Genomic DNA, 15,061 nt, shown 5'->3' with positions numbered 1-15,061 from the left:
TAACATCAGCTGACCTAACAGTTGATCGAGTAGCACCAGTATCTCCTAGGAAAGTAATATTTTCATCATTTACCTTTCCGTCCACAAAAGGGCCTGTCTGGTCTACTTCTAGATTTGCGCCAAGTACTCACTCTTCTTCCTCCCTTCGGCACCGTCAATAACCTTCTTCTGACTCACTCTCATCGCGTTGTAGCCAAAACTGCGAAACAGCGCTAGTGCGAGGCAGCTTAGTTACCTGTTCTTCGTTGTAGAATCCTGTCTCATTACTGTATTTCTGTGAATTTACACTCTGTGGAATAGGCGGTTTTGGCACCTGATTCTGTTGGGTAACAACCTGCTGCTGTCGCTGCGGTTGACCACTCACCTCTTTCTGCACCTGCGGATTCAATGATGCATTATCACCATTAGTATTCGGGGGAAATTTACACTCGGTTTTCCAGTGTCCTATTCTTCCGCAATTATGACATGGCCATTTCTTTTTGGCTTCTTCAATGTTGAATTGTCCCTTTCCCTTTCTAGTATTAAATCTAGGTTTTGGTCCTGTATAATTTGCTTGTTCATTCAATTGTGCCTCCTGTCTTTCCGCCACCTTTACTTGTGCCCACATAGCCTTTTATTTGGCCTCAATTTCATCACTAAAATACTTTGCATGTCTCAGTACTTCATCTATTTTCTTGTTCTGCCAATCCACTGTATGCTGCTTAATCATTTCACTAATTTCAGGACGTAGTCCATATACAAATCTGTATACAAAATGACTTAAATCCTTTTCACTCAAATTTTCGTCACCACTTAATTGCTTAAAGGCAAGAATTAACCTTTCGTGATATGCATGCAGTGATTCCTTAGTTTCTTGATGAGTTTGGTCTATTTTTACCCAATCGGTCTCTTTGGAAGGTACTTTGCTTTTCAAAAAGGTAATTACTTGTTCATATTTTTTCATCACCTCTGGATCAGGGGCACCTGTCTTTGGATCTCTAGGGTATTCTTTTGTAGGCCAGTCTATTACAATCTTACACTCTGCCCATAAATCTGCTGGTACTATTATGTCAAATAGGCTATTCAAATCAATCCACAAAACATTTGATAGTTTTACAAATCTGTCCACTTGTCATACCACTCGACTGGCTTCTCGCGTAGTCAAGGGAAATCATTTGTAAATGACAAAATATCCTGCCTAGTCCAAGGAACATGTACATATCCTCCTCCTGGAATTTCTCTCATAGGGCATTCTGTCACTATTTTGTCTTTTTCTCTTACGGGGAACGCTGCAAACGTCTTCTCTGAGGCATCATCTCGTTTCTAAACCACCTACTTCTCCATTTATCCACATCTCCGCATTTCGTCAACAAAATGATTATATCTTTAATCTGGATTATCTGTCCTGTGGTGTTCAAATTTTCAATACCTTTCTCAGTAAAATCTACTCGATATGGTTTTTGCAAAGCCTTTACCTTTTTAATGTCTATGCCCATTTCATTTGCTACTTTCTCTAGTCTCTCATGTAGATTCTTTGCTCTCCAAGTTATACTTTTGCACAAGAAGAGTAATTCCTCATCCTGATAGGATTTTAATTTTTCTGTAGGGATAGTTCCTACTTTTAATTCTTCCAAAACCATCCTTAATTTGGCCACATCTATAGTTTGAGATTCTCAATGTTTTCTCTGTAAACTCCTTAACCATTCACTTAATTCTTCTGAAGTAGGACCTACTGGTTTTCCCTCATTGCTTCGTTCTGAGTCTCTTGGGATTTCTGATATGGAATCTGTAGTCGTTATCAGTCTATCAACTAAACCTGGATTTGCTGTCAAATTTTTAGGCATACTCTATTCTGATGCACTTCCTGTCTGTCTCCATGTGTTCTCTTCTGAATTTATCCTTGACCTCTCTGTCTGTTTATTACTATTATAAGGAACCGTTAAACAATGTTCATTATCTTTTTGCTTATCAAAAATAGGCATTACTGGACCTATGGTTACAGGAACAGTTACGGCTTCTAAGTTTTTAGTCAATTCCCTAATCTTTTCGGTTAACTCTAAAGTTGTTTTTGCTAATTCTGCTGAATTTTCACTACTTACCTTACTATCCTGTTTTCTCACTACTCCTTTGAAATAATTATTTCTCTCTAACTCTTGGGGTACTGGTTCAGTCTTAATGCTTCTTAAAGTCTCTCTCATTGGGGCACTTGGTGTCAATATGTCAGAATCTGGTTGATACGGGGGTGGATTTTTATAAAACATGTCGTCAAGAACATCATCCTCCGATTCATTCACTCCATACCCTCCTGACTCTATATTATGTCTTTTTTCCGTACATTTTCTACCACTAACATCTTCAATATGTCTCATAGGAAACAAACCATCAGCCATACTTGCACTTCACCATCTTCTCATTCTGTCATCATGATTCTCCTGTCCATGTGATCTACCAAACATGTACCTATATCTTACGCCACTCCTCTGTCTTTCTCTGTCATGCATCTCATCTTCTCATTCCGTCAATGCTTCAAACTGTGTCGGTCTAGGTCGTGGTTCTAGATTAATCATTTTTTCTCTCAAGTTTCTCAAAACCGCTAAATTAAATGAACCATACTCTGGAAATGCTAAAACTCCATCATCTTTTGTGTACTTCGCCCAATTGTCCAACCAAATACATGTATGATATCAATATTTTGCAACCATAAAGGATGCAGGCGATTACGGTGGAGGAAGCAACTGTCCCTCTCTAGTCTTAATCGGTTTGTCCTTTTTAAATAAACTCTTATTTTCCAAAACCAGGACTTTTGCTCTTTTTCTGGTGGATCATAATACATAATTTTGTCTTCCGTATATCGCTAGATTCTCCCTACGACTATTCTGTTGTTTTAGCCAATCGTAGCATGACTCACGCTTACGCACCAATCCTTAGCGTCTATATTACTTCTGCAAATTCTCCAATCCCAGCGCGTCTCACACTTAAGCACCAATCAGCAGCATCTACGTCACCCTGTAACTCTCCACTCCTAGTGCGGCATACACTAAAGCACCAATCAGGGGCGTCTACTTTCTTATTGACTAGCCAATCTCAGTGTGGTCTTTCTGACGTCAGCTTTTCTCGCTGTCGCAGCTCCTGCTCCTGCTTCTGCTGACCCTTCCTTTACAAAATTTATCGATAACTTTTCTTTACGTTTTCTTTTACTCAAAATCTGTTAGTAACGACATAAAAACACCACCATTTTCAGCTTCGCTAACCAAAGAACAGTCAATTACCTTTTTCACAAGAATTCCGTCTTTCCCGAGAGCAGCGCTTACCTCTGCCCTACTACGGAATCGTTACTTCCGTTGATAAAGTAGCACATCCCTCTACCTTACCCTTCTAACAAGCATTAGCTAACCGTTTCTCCAGAATTGAGACACCTAGTTGGAGACGTAATGCTCCTGAGAAATAAAACCAGAGTTTCACAATTAACCTGAATGCGATTTCATTCACACACCTTCATACGGATAATGTAGTACATTCACACAGAATTCTGTCTTTCCCGAGAACAGCAAACAGTCTGTCCTACTACAGAATTATGACATTTGTTAATAAAGTAGCACTTCCCTCTACTTTATCCTTCTAACAAGCTTAGGGAACACCTATTACCTTTCCAGTGATAAGCGTTATCAGAGCTCCTTTTGGACTCCTGATACTTAAGACCAAAATTTCACAGGTGACCTTCGCTACCATACATTTCTCTCATACAGAAAAATGTCGCTAATGGCAACACACAACGATGTTACCGAATCAAACCCAGACAATGCGTCGTGCAACTCCAATCGTCACATGTTTTTCCTGTGTACCTACAGGGCAACAACAATTCCGTCTTTCCCGAGAGCAGCGCTTACCTCTGCTCTACTACAGAACCGTTACAAACTTCCGACTTCCTACATCTCAGAAACCATCAAACAACATAAAACTCAACGTGACTCAACATAGAGTGTTAATACATAAACCAATACTAATCAATAATCAATAAGCAATTTACAAGCAATAATCACCAAACCAAAACAATAAAAGCATCATCTTGCTACGAGAAAAACGGATGCAGCGCCGAAACCCTAGTAACGGGGAAAACAAAAACCTGTACCGGTATCCTCCCCTGCATTGCAGACCCAACGTCACACTAACTCATTCACACATGCAGTCATTGGTGGGGCCAATAACACCAACACTCACACTAACCATTCACCAATCTGCACGCAGTTGGAGGGATGAGCAGTTTGAGCGCTCGTCATGTGGGGGAACACCTTATAACCTATAGGGAAAGAAAAATTAATTTACAACATATATATCAATACTCCTTCCTACCTACAGATCTCAATCCTGATCATCAAGGCACTCCTCCCACGTGGTCAATGGACCAAATAGTTGGATTGGTTGATGGTGATCTAGAACCAGCTAAAACACATTTCAAGATTTAGATCTTATCCTTCTTAATAAACCACAAACTCAATTCTTGTTAATCAATATCTGTTTATCTAAAATTCTTCTTTGAAAGGATAGGTTTGCATTTTGAAAGTTTATATCAAATTTTCAAGTAAATCGCAGAACATCATATTTACCAAATCTGGCTATCTGAAGTCCTCTAAATCTTTAGGTCTGCATACTCGGATCTGTCGTCATTCGTCTAAAGTTCAAATTTCTTTGCTCAGCACGCTACAGTCTCAAAGGATAGGTAAAGACCAGAGATGTGCAAGCATCTGTCAGTGCCCATAGATTTTGGAAAACTTTGCAGTCGTCAGGTAATTGGGCAGAATCCAGACCATCTAGGATTCAGGAAAAGCAGCAGTCACCCTAAGTAGTAGAGTTCGCATAGCGACACTGTCGTTGTCATCGGAAAGAACGATTGCGATAAGAAGAAGAACCCAGTCGCTCTATTCTACCATGCATTTTATAATAAAATCAAAGCAAGAAGATACATTTCTTTATTTTAATGCAGTCGTGATTGGTCGGTTGAGATCGTCTGACAGGAACTTTTTGGGATATTGGTACAGTTCAAGGGGTGATGTCACACGATCATTTAATGTCAGTCCATTCTGGTTTTCTGTGGACGTCCATTGTTTTTCCTCTTGGCTGTCATCCCACAGTGACCTTGTTTGAGAACACTAGGATCAGGGTTCATGATGAGTTCTTGGAAGATTTTGTTGCTCGTGCGCACTTCACTCGTGGAGCAGTGCCACTTCGTCGTGTCACGTCGGCGGCCATTTTAAGATTTAGGCCCAAACGCCAACTTAAGCGAAACAAACACAAAAGAGTAATTAATGCATGGAAATAATAAATCTAATGTTAACCCCTTACTAATCCCTCCATGTGCTTGTATTTATCTAGTGCGTAGCAACATTTAAAGCATTTATATTCACCCTTTTGGTCCTCCTCACGAGCAACATTACAAAGACATCTCAAAAAGCAACATATATCATGCAGTATTCTATTTATTACATATACTACTGTTAGTATGCGTACGGATTTTAGTCATAAAGGTTATTTAGCCATGCAATATGCAAATCCCACGTGTAATTCGAATATTAATAATGTTGATTAATAAACATGCACACTCATTTAATAAATTATAATTAATAGATTATTCAATTAGTATTTTCATGCAGAAATGGGGAAGGTATACAAAATTTTGTACTACCCGCTCCATCAGTTACTTCACGTGATATCAGAAAAACTACATACGTTGTTGAAATAGAGTCCAATAAACTATATCCTCAGGGGTGTACTGCAACCCAATAGTCTAGGCCTGGGGACATGCAGATTAGTCTCTTGATGCAGAAGGAGGTGTTGTCAGAAACATCTCCTCAAGTTGAAGGAGTTGCAACCATAGCAGTAGCAAAAGAGGCAGAGCATTACAAGGTTTTGCAGAGGTGAGTTAGCAGCCTGAGACCCACAGCCAGGAAATATGGAAGGATTGGCAGGTGACAGTCACAGAAAGGACGGATGAGACTGGAGTCTGGGCTCCTTGCAAATGAAACAACTCAAAAATAATTGTCAAATGCAGCGACCCTCCATGGCACGATAAAGTGTGATGTTTTATCTACGTGAATATGTAGGTGGAACGCAAAAGGCACTGAGAAAAGTGCCCCATAATTTCGATAGACTGCTACATCCACTGCATATAAAGCTATGAGGCAGAATATGGAAAGCACACAGGACAAAATCGACATACGTACATTTTGCCCGAAGCAGCCGACTATTGCTGCACTTAAAAGACAAAGAATATCAAACAGATTAACTATAAAAATAACCTTGAGCAGCTGTGTCACTTAAATGTCACACAAACAGCAAAAATAGAGCAAATACTTTTACCGTTGTAAACCACTGAAATGTTGCTGTGATGCCGCTGTGGTGTTTATTTGCAATCCCATGAATATGGGCCCTCATCGTTTTAAGTGCAAGAGACAGAAGTGTGGGATCAGATATCCTATCCTACGATGTCACGTGCTGAAGCCCTGGGCACTATGAACAGCAGGAAACTATCCTATTTGGTATTAGTGACTAAGGAAAGATGGAGCAGTCTGAAATATAAAGCATTTGGTGCCCCTAAAAAGAACAGTACTGGGTTTAAAGCAAGTTCTGCAAGGAGTAGCTTGCGAGCTACTGGTAGCTCTCTAGCCACCAGTAAGCAGCTCTCCTGTGTGTAGTCCGGACTACTAAATTAGGCGTTTTTCTTGGTTGAATTAATATCTATATACTAACATTGAAAAGTATGTGTTTTAGATTAAATTGTGTGTTTTTCAGAACTCTAAAGCATATGTTTGAATAAAAATAAAATAAAAGCTGATATTTGAGTGATAAATTAGCCAGAGTTAGGAGCCAGGAGCATTGCAGTTATGTCTGTTATCCTTTATCCACATAAAGGCCTTCAAAATTGATACAGCGTTCTTCTACATTACTGCATTCAAACCTGTCTAATTCACTGAAGTGATCTCTGCATTCCATTGAACATAAGTAGCTCTTACTACAGAAAAGGTTGAATTCCCCCGGGGTTCTAAAGCCAGTGTTAAGAGGTAGTTGCCAGTTTAGGGTTTAGTGACCATAAATTGAACCCAATACTAATTTGGCATCACCCTGGGGGCCCGCAACGGGCCCTCACATGCAGACACCGCATGCCTCATGGAAAGGCACATCCCCGCCTGCATTATGATATGGATGGCAGTGTCTTGCAGACACCGCCACCATATTATACCCCTTTTCCGCCCGGTTGACTTGTCGATGGGCGGAAAACCAGCGGATGGTCTTTCCGTCCGCCGCGGTTTCCCCTGCCATCGTAATATGGCAGGGGGGAAATGGTAGGCGGGCGGGGAGGAATGGAGGGCGGATCACCACCGCCATACGGGCGGTGGCCATCCGCCCGCTATTATAATAGACCCCTAAGTGTGGCAATGGCAACCCTGTAAATATGCATAAAAACCCATCCCTGTTTAAAAACACGAGGTGTACAATCGTTGCGTGGTGCAAGGACAATAGCACATGTCAAATTGCCCAACTCCCAGCTCGTGTAGGTTTTGGGTAATCGGCACATGGTTATTAAAAAAGAAAACTACAAAACAGAGCGTGGTACTCTGAACTATCACCATGTTAAACATAAGAATCGAAATTAAATGAATCAGAACAAGTTAGGAGTTGATTAGATACTCTGAGTAAATGTAAATGCAGTGGTAATTTCTTTCTTTAGTCCCATTAAACATAGTGCACAAAATTTGCTAGCTATAAGTATGGCTTCTATATTTTGCACAGCAACAACCTGCAGCGGCACATCTATACGGGCTAAGGGGCCACACCCCCCACCTTTTTAGCAGGAAAGAAGAGTGTCTGTCAGGCTGAACAAAGGTCATCCAGACAGATACTCTTCTTGTTTAGGTCAGGCAGACAGGACTTAGACATCCGCTAAATGTGCAGGCTTCCGGCTGCATGAGCTGAACTCTGCCAGGCTGAGGATTTTACAACTCTGTGGGCGGGATCTTCTTAGCCTGGCAAAGTGCCACAAGGCCCTCTCCCTCCTGACAACAGGGATATTCACTGATTGCCTGGAGTCTGGGCACTTCAGATTCAAGCCCCGAAGTGCCCAGGGCCGAGTGTCAATCAGTGACACCTCGTCACACAGTGGGGTGGGGTCACCAGTCTGATTGACCCCATCCCAACCCTCCTGGGATCTCTGAGGCTTCCCACTCGGAGAGCTGGAGTTAAGGTAAGTTTTATGTGTTTTTTATGTTTGGTGCATGCGTGTGTGTATGGCTGAATGTATGTGTATTTTTTAGTGAGTGTTGTGAATGGGGGTATGAGCATGTGTGAATGCACGGGTGTTAGTGAGGTGTATCTGTGCATGTGTGGACCTTCTCACTGGTAAAAATTACTGTCCGCCACTGGCAACAACTACTTACCTTTTATTTTATAGTAAGTCACTTGAAGTGGAATTCACACAACAATCACACAGTAGCATACACTTTCTTATTTTTATGCTTATGTGCAACTCTTTTATGGATTTAACAGCAAAACACTGGGTGTTTAATTCGTAAAAGAATCATACTTCAGCACTTTTTTTGCATTTTTATATACATTTAACTTAGCCCGAGAGATCGGCATGCTTTATAGGAGCCGCAGATTACCTCACACAAGGTCAAATTAATTTTTCTTTCAGGCACCGGGAGATTAAGTGATTTGCCCATAATCGCGCAACATTGAACCAACACGGGAGTCGGGTTCCCAAATTCTAAAGTCAGGAGATCTGGCAAGGAGGCCACATCTCCACCCAAATTTCAAACTCAGACTTGATGAAGTTGACTTTGGACACAACATTACTTCTAAGAATTGTTGGCGTGCAAATTCGGCACACCCTTGGTGTTTCTGCTGCAATTGTTGCTGTGTGCAAACATTATGCAGTACAGACCATGATGTTGGTGAATTTCATCTAAATGGGGATAGTCACCTACCATTAGAGAAGATTAGTGATACCTAATTTTTTGTTAACATTGAGACTAAGTGCAGCTGAACTAGTTCACATGCACTTGTCAAACGTTATCAAAGCTACTGCAGGAACATCCATCTTTTTGCATTGTTCCTCTTTTTTTAATGGATGACTAGCATATTTGGACCTCTGGACCGTGAAAAGCTATTTCCCAACCGTTTTCTACATCTGTTCTACCCTTCAGGCGCTTGACAGCAAACGCCGAGACATATTTGAGTTTCAGGTAATTTCCCAGTAAACAGTACAAAGCCAATGCAACTGAAATACATGTCAAATGTCAAATGTGGGACTCAGTGTGGCCTTGCCCTACCCAAAAGAGTATTTTAAAACATTGGCGAGTACAGACAAGCAGACCATGCACAATGCCCTAGCTGCATTGCTAACGTGTCACACTGAACAGAATCAGACTCAACATATAGACTCAGCAGTTGGAAATACTTAAGTCTTTCTCGAGTTGTAGATTGATGAGAAGTGGAACATGCTTGTGATCGAGCAGGTAAAGCAAAATTTTGTATACCTCCTCTATTTTGTATGAAAATACTAATTACATAACCTACTTACATAATAATTTGAATTAACTGTTTGCTGTATTATATTAATCAACTATTTGCACCTTTATTAAACAGCAATTACACGTGGGACTTATTGCTATTTGCATGGCAGAATAACTCCAATAACTAAAATGTGTACACCTATTAATACTAGTACGTGTGGTAATAGGATATCGCATGATTTATGTCACTTTTGTGACGTTTGCGTTCCCGTTTTGGACCGAAGGGTGAGTTTTATTGCTTTAAATGTCGCTAAAAGCTAGGAAAATACTAATCCATAAAAGGATTAGTGAAGGGTTTAACATTAGAATCTTCATTTCTATGTATTGATTACTTTTTTGTGTTTGTTTCGCTTAAGTTGGCATTTGGGCCTACCAAAACATGGCGTCCCAAAATGGAATTCAGAAGTGGCCACCGTCTAGTAAGCGCGATGCCTACCACGCAGACTCGGATGGCTCCGTAGACCTCCAGGCAACCTCAAGTAGAAGCAAAGTGTTCCTGGTCAAGGATAGGAACATGGAGGACTGCCAAATTTCAGTCAGTAAAATCTGGTCTAAATGAACAATTGAGACATACAAGCAAAACTTTACAATGTTGCATGAGGACGACATGGACAGAGGAAGTGAACCAGCAAAATCCATGAGAACCCAGACTGACGTTAAATAGGACGATATTGCAAAATTCATCAAATTGACCAATCATCTGCTTCCTTAGTCTAAGAATGTTTCATGTTATCCTGAATTTCATCATAAAAATGGTAGTAGAATAGGGAGGGGCTGGCTTTTCTGCAGTTTCGATGACTGCACACCCCTATCGACCCTACAGGTGATGACAGATGCTTGCACGATTCCTGGTCCTTTGGAGATCTTTGGGACTATAATGTGCTGAGCAAAGAACTTTGGGACTTCGAGCTTTGGCCTGCTTATTGGGACAACTAGACGGCTAAATTCGGTTATGCAGAGCCAAATGAATTAGGAAAAATTCACATAGCAAGAATAGGTAAATTTAAATGTCATGCGATTTGTGCTGATTGAACAAAATTCTAAACTTTGATTGACCAAAATGTTAATATTGATTGCAAATATCATTTAGATAAACAAAATAATTGAGTAACAGAAATTACGAGTTTGTTGTTTTTCAATGAAGAGATTAGAGGATTCCGAGGCTTAAATGTGTTTTAGCTGGTTCTAAATCACCATCAACCAGTCCAACTAATTGGTCCGTCGCCCAAGTGGTGGAGTGCCTTGATGTTTAAGGTTAGGATCCTATAGGTGGTGATGCAAATGTATATTCTGTATAACAACTTTTCTTCCCTATAGGTAATAAGGTACTCCCCCCATGTCCAGCGCTTAATTATCATCCCTCCTGTGTGCAGACTCGTGAGTGGAGACGAGTGAGTGTTGGTGTTATGGGCCCCACCAATGACTGCGTGTGTGAATGAGCTAGTGTGATGGCAGGTCTGCGACGCCGTTCTGATGTCCCAATTCCCAAGGACTCCATGTGCTGCTCCACAGGCCATAATCCTGACGCCAGAACAGTCCAACTCATGAGCCACTAAGGGGATCATCAGCCGATCATAATCCGGGGCAGGAGACACCGAGTTCGACAGACACAAATCCAGAGCCCATTGGAATGGACAATCTAGGCAATGAAAGACGGGCTGTACACAAGTAAAGTAGGGAAACCAGAAGGACAATCCATAGGCTATGCTTAAGGTCGCCAGTGGTAAAGTGCCATAGTATTCAACCATACGGTTACGAAGATGTAACAGCCGGGACCTGCTGTCGTGAGACGCAAGTTGTGCATCCATAGCGTAGTGCACAGATCAACAAAAGTACCCCAGCTACGAGGGTGAGAAGCAAAGGGAGACCTCCGAAGACGCTGGAAAAAATAGAATGAAAAAATGCCGGGATCACACCAAAAATAGTTTGAAAGGAGGTCACGAGGCCGGAGCCCACAATTTTAAAAAAATGAGCCAGGCCACTTGTTGATGAGGCATTAAAGATAGTCTGAATCAGGGTCCCAAAATGAAGTGGGAGATCAGTATTCAAAAGCGCTTGCACTTCAGTGCGCGTGTTTCCTATGTGGAGGACAAATGTTTCCCGGGATGAAGTCAATGCGACTTCTTTTTGAGACAATTTAGCCCTTATTATGCTCATCCTATTGAACTCTGCTTTCAAGGTTGGAATGGAAGGCCAGATGGATACATCGAGCCGTCCATGCGGGGGTGGGAAAAGGACGTTATTACAGCAAACCACTCTCAGTCACTATGTAGGGAATTCCCACTAACATCCCACAGCAAGCTTCATTATTTAATAGCAGATAACTACTGTTAGCAAGCAGCGTAAAAGACGGTGTTATAACTGGCACAGGGATCCCTTTCAGGACGCAAGCTAAATTAGGAGCGTGCACATTACATGCACCATGCAATTGAATGTGCCTACACACAACAGAGTGATCCGGAGTGGAAGTGCACTCTTCACCTTTTCAGTATACCTCTTTTCCGTCTCTCACACAACTATACGTGAATGGGAGTGACCAAACTTCGTGCAGGAAGGCAGAACCAAGTTTTTCATATCTGCCAAGGGCATAATGTTTCATGCACGAACTGAACTTAAACAGAGGGAACGGTAATGTTATCAACCCATGAATAAGCCACACAGCGGAGTTCAATTCAGCAACAGAGAAAGATAAAGGTTCTAACTTTTCAATGTGCAGCAACGAGTATGTAGCATCTTTCATGGACATGAACTGTTGTTTAACAGTTAAATTAAAAGGAAGGAACAAAGATGAAGTATTCATGTAATCCCAAGGGACTTTCCCAGCCTTTAACGTAAGCAATGTCCATGCAAACTGCATAATAGAACGCAATTGATTCTGACCATGATACAAAACAGACAAATCATCCTGCACAATGTCTACCACAGATGAAATAATATTATCTACGGTATAAATTCTGGAAGACAGGGTGTTAATGCTATTATCTATTACAGCCAATACCTTTTCCATATTGGCTTGATCAATAGCACGTAATCTGGATGCAGCCTCAATTTGTGATAGTTTCCAAACTTCGTTATAAACAGCATGTACCCATCTTTTGGACCTGCCAACCGCAGGACCCTTAACAAAATCATTCAAATCTATTTTGTTGTTTAATCGTGCTAAATGAAGTTTAACAGATGCTAAGGTGGAATGTTGCAGCCAGGATTGGCATAACTTCCCTACTGAGTAGGTAGTTACAGTGTGAGAAGACTCAAAACGGGGGTCTACACGAACTTGTGTATACCCCTGTGCGAAATCCAGAAACCGATGTTGACAGGAATCCGAACTCATTTGCCACACCAACCACCCTTCCGGATTCAATTGAGAAATATTGAAGGATGTGTTGGAAATGTATGACTGCAACGTAGCAAGGGACAGATCCGTTTAATTACCCCAATTATGATAAGCACCCAGACCCGGAATGGAGGGAGAATTACATTTTTTAGACATAGCCAATCCAAAACAGGTGGTCTGAAAAATTGAGGAATTTAAAAATAACATGTGATTCGGGCACGATGCAAAACTTCTGTTCCCTGTACCTGCCATGGTTTAGAACCCCAAACCGATTTAAGATCGATAGTAGCTTTCCACAGATCATATCCTCCAGTTGCCAACTCGTCCATAAAGGACTTGGAATACAACAATTTGGTGTGTGTCAGTCTAACTTTAGAAGCAGACTCAGGCGCAACCTTAAAATAAAAGGAGGCCGGATTTGACACACTGAAATCAGAAAAATATATGAATTTGTCCACTAACGTGGTGGAGCTGCCCAGCCTAGGGGCGGGACAGTGTTCCCATTGTGTACAATTTACGAAATTCCTAAACGTATTTGCTTTGTGTAGGAAATGTGTGCCATAATGTTGATAGCAGAATTGCTCATCATAATTTGCAGTATCTAAATACAAATCTTCAGCATCAAAGGCAGCATAATATTTTAAATCAGAAAACAGTGCTTCTATAGCTTGCACATCCCAGTCATCAGAGTGGATGTTCTGCTTAACTACATCACCCATAGAAACACAAAATACTTTTGGCACATTGATTACTTCAGTGGGGCCATGAATTTGAAATTTTACAGCATCCCAAGCGATCCCATCATGTACGGGCCAGGCAGTAATGTTCACAAAAGTCTGGTCCCTTTTCATGATATGAGATGAGGAGTGGGGGGCCAAAGTTCCATCAATTAGTCGAATAGTAGATCTTTCTTTCAGGTAGTGTCCATCGATAAGTCTAAAAAATACTATCACAAAGCCAATGGACATAAACAAAAATATACATATGAGCACCAGCCAAATGTAAGTCCAAGGGGGAATTAAAAAATGTCTTTTGAACCACGCCACAAAAATCGAAACTTTGGACGGGGCAATAGAAGTCATTGAATTAGTGTCAAAAGAGTATCGTGACTGGGCAACTGTGGTGAATTGTAAAACAGGCAATGGAACATCCACAGGATAAGCATACTCAACATCTTCAGGTAGACCACCAGGTGTCGGTGGCAATAAAGGACCAGTAACTGTATGCATCCCGACGGCAACATCAGGCAAGGTGTTAGAAGCTGGGGCCACAACAGAATTTCTCAGCATCGAAGGGCAAGAAACTGCTGGTGTCATACTAAGAAGAATCGGCCACTCGCTGTAGCTTGACATTGTCAATAGAGATGTACCTGTTATCCTTTCGACCAGGAAGCGGAGGCATAATGACTGTACGTGTACCCTGTATTCCAAGCACCGGAACTGGTGCACGATAAGAGGGGCCGAACTCCTTCTTGTTCTCCACCTTCTCACGGACCAGATCACCAACTCGAGGTAGCCAGCCGACTACCGGAATCTGAAGTGCAGCATCAGATGTGGAGGGTACGTGTTCCTTCGCTAGACTGTCTCTGGCTTCTTGAAGATTCTGCAATACAGCACAGTGATCATCTACGTCAAAGGGTGCGGCCGATGCCGCCATGTCTAGATCATCAAGGTCCGGGACAAACATTTGTATGCCAAAGAGCATCATGTATGGGGTCTGCCCACCCAGAGGCCTTCTAGGGAGATTATTAAGTGTACGTTGTACGTCATATAAGTGGGCTAGCCAGTTCCGGCCAGTACCTAAAATCCTGGCTGTCAAATATTGCCCTAAGTCATGGTTCATCCGCTCCACTACACTATTACCCTCAGGTCGGCATGGAGACGAAAATTTGACTTGGACCCCCAAATTTCTCATGGCTTCTTTGTACGCCTTAGAGGCGAACGCAGGGCCCTGATCAGAATGAAAGGTACCACATGCAAAACTTCCAACAAAGACACGCAAATCCTTTATGACAGTACGGGCATCAGCACTCCTTTGTGGCCACACCCACAGAAAACGTGTGCACGAATCCACTGCAACCAAGATTTATTTGTACGCAGTATCAGAGGTAAATGGACCGCAATGATCTAAAGAAACACAACCTAGTGGTTTATTAGATATGTACAACTGAGTTTGTGATGGG

The sequence above is a fragment of the Triturus cristatus genome, chromosome 3_2, assembly GCF_964204655.1.
Source record: "Triturus cristatus chromosome 3_2, aTriCri1.1, whole genome shotgun sequence".
In the NCBI taxonomy this organism is placed as follows: domain Eukaryota; kingdom Metazoa; phylum Chordata; class Amphibia; order Caudata; family Salamandridae; genus Triturus; species Triturus cristatus.
Note: the sequence above shows the minus strand (reverse complement) of the source record.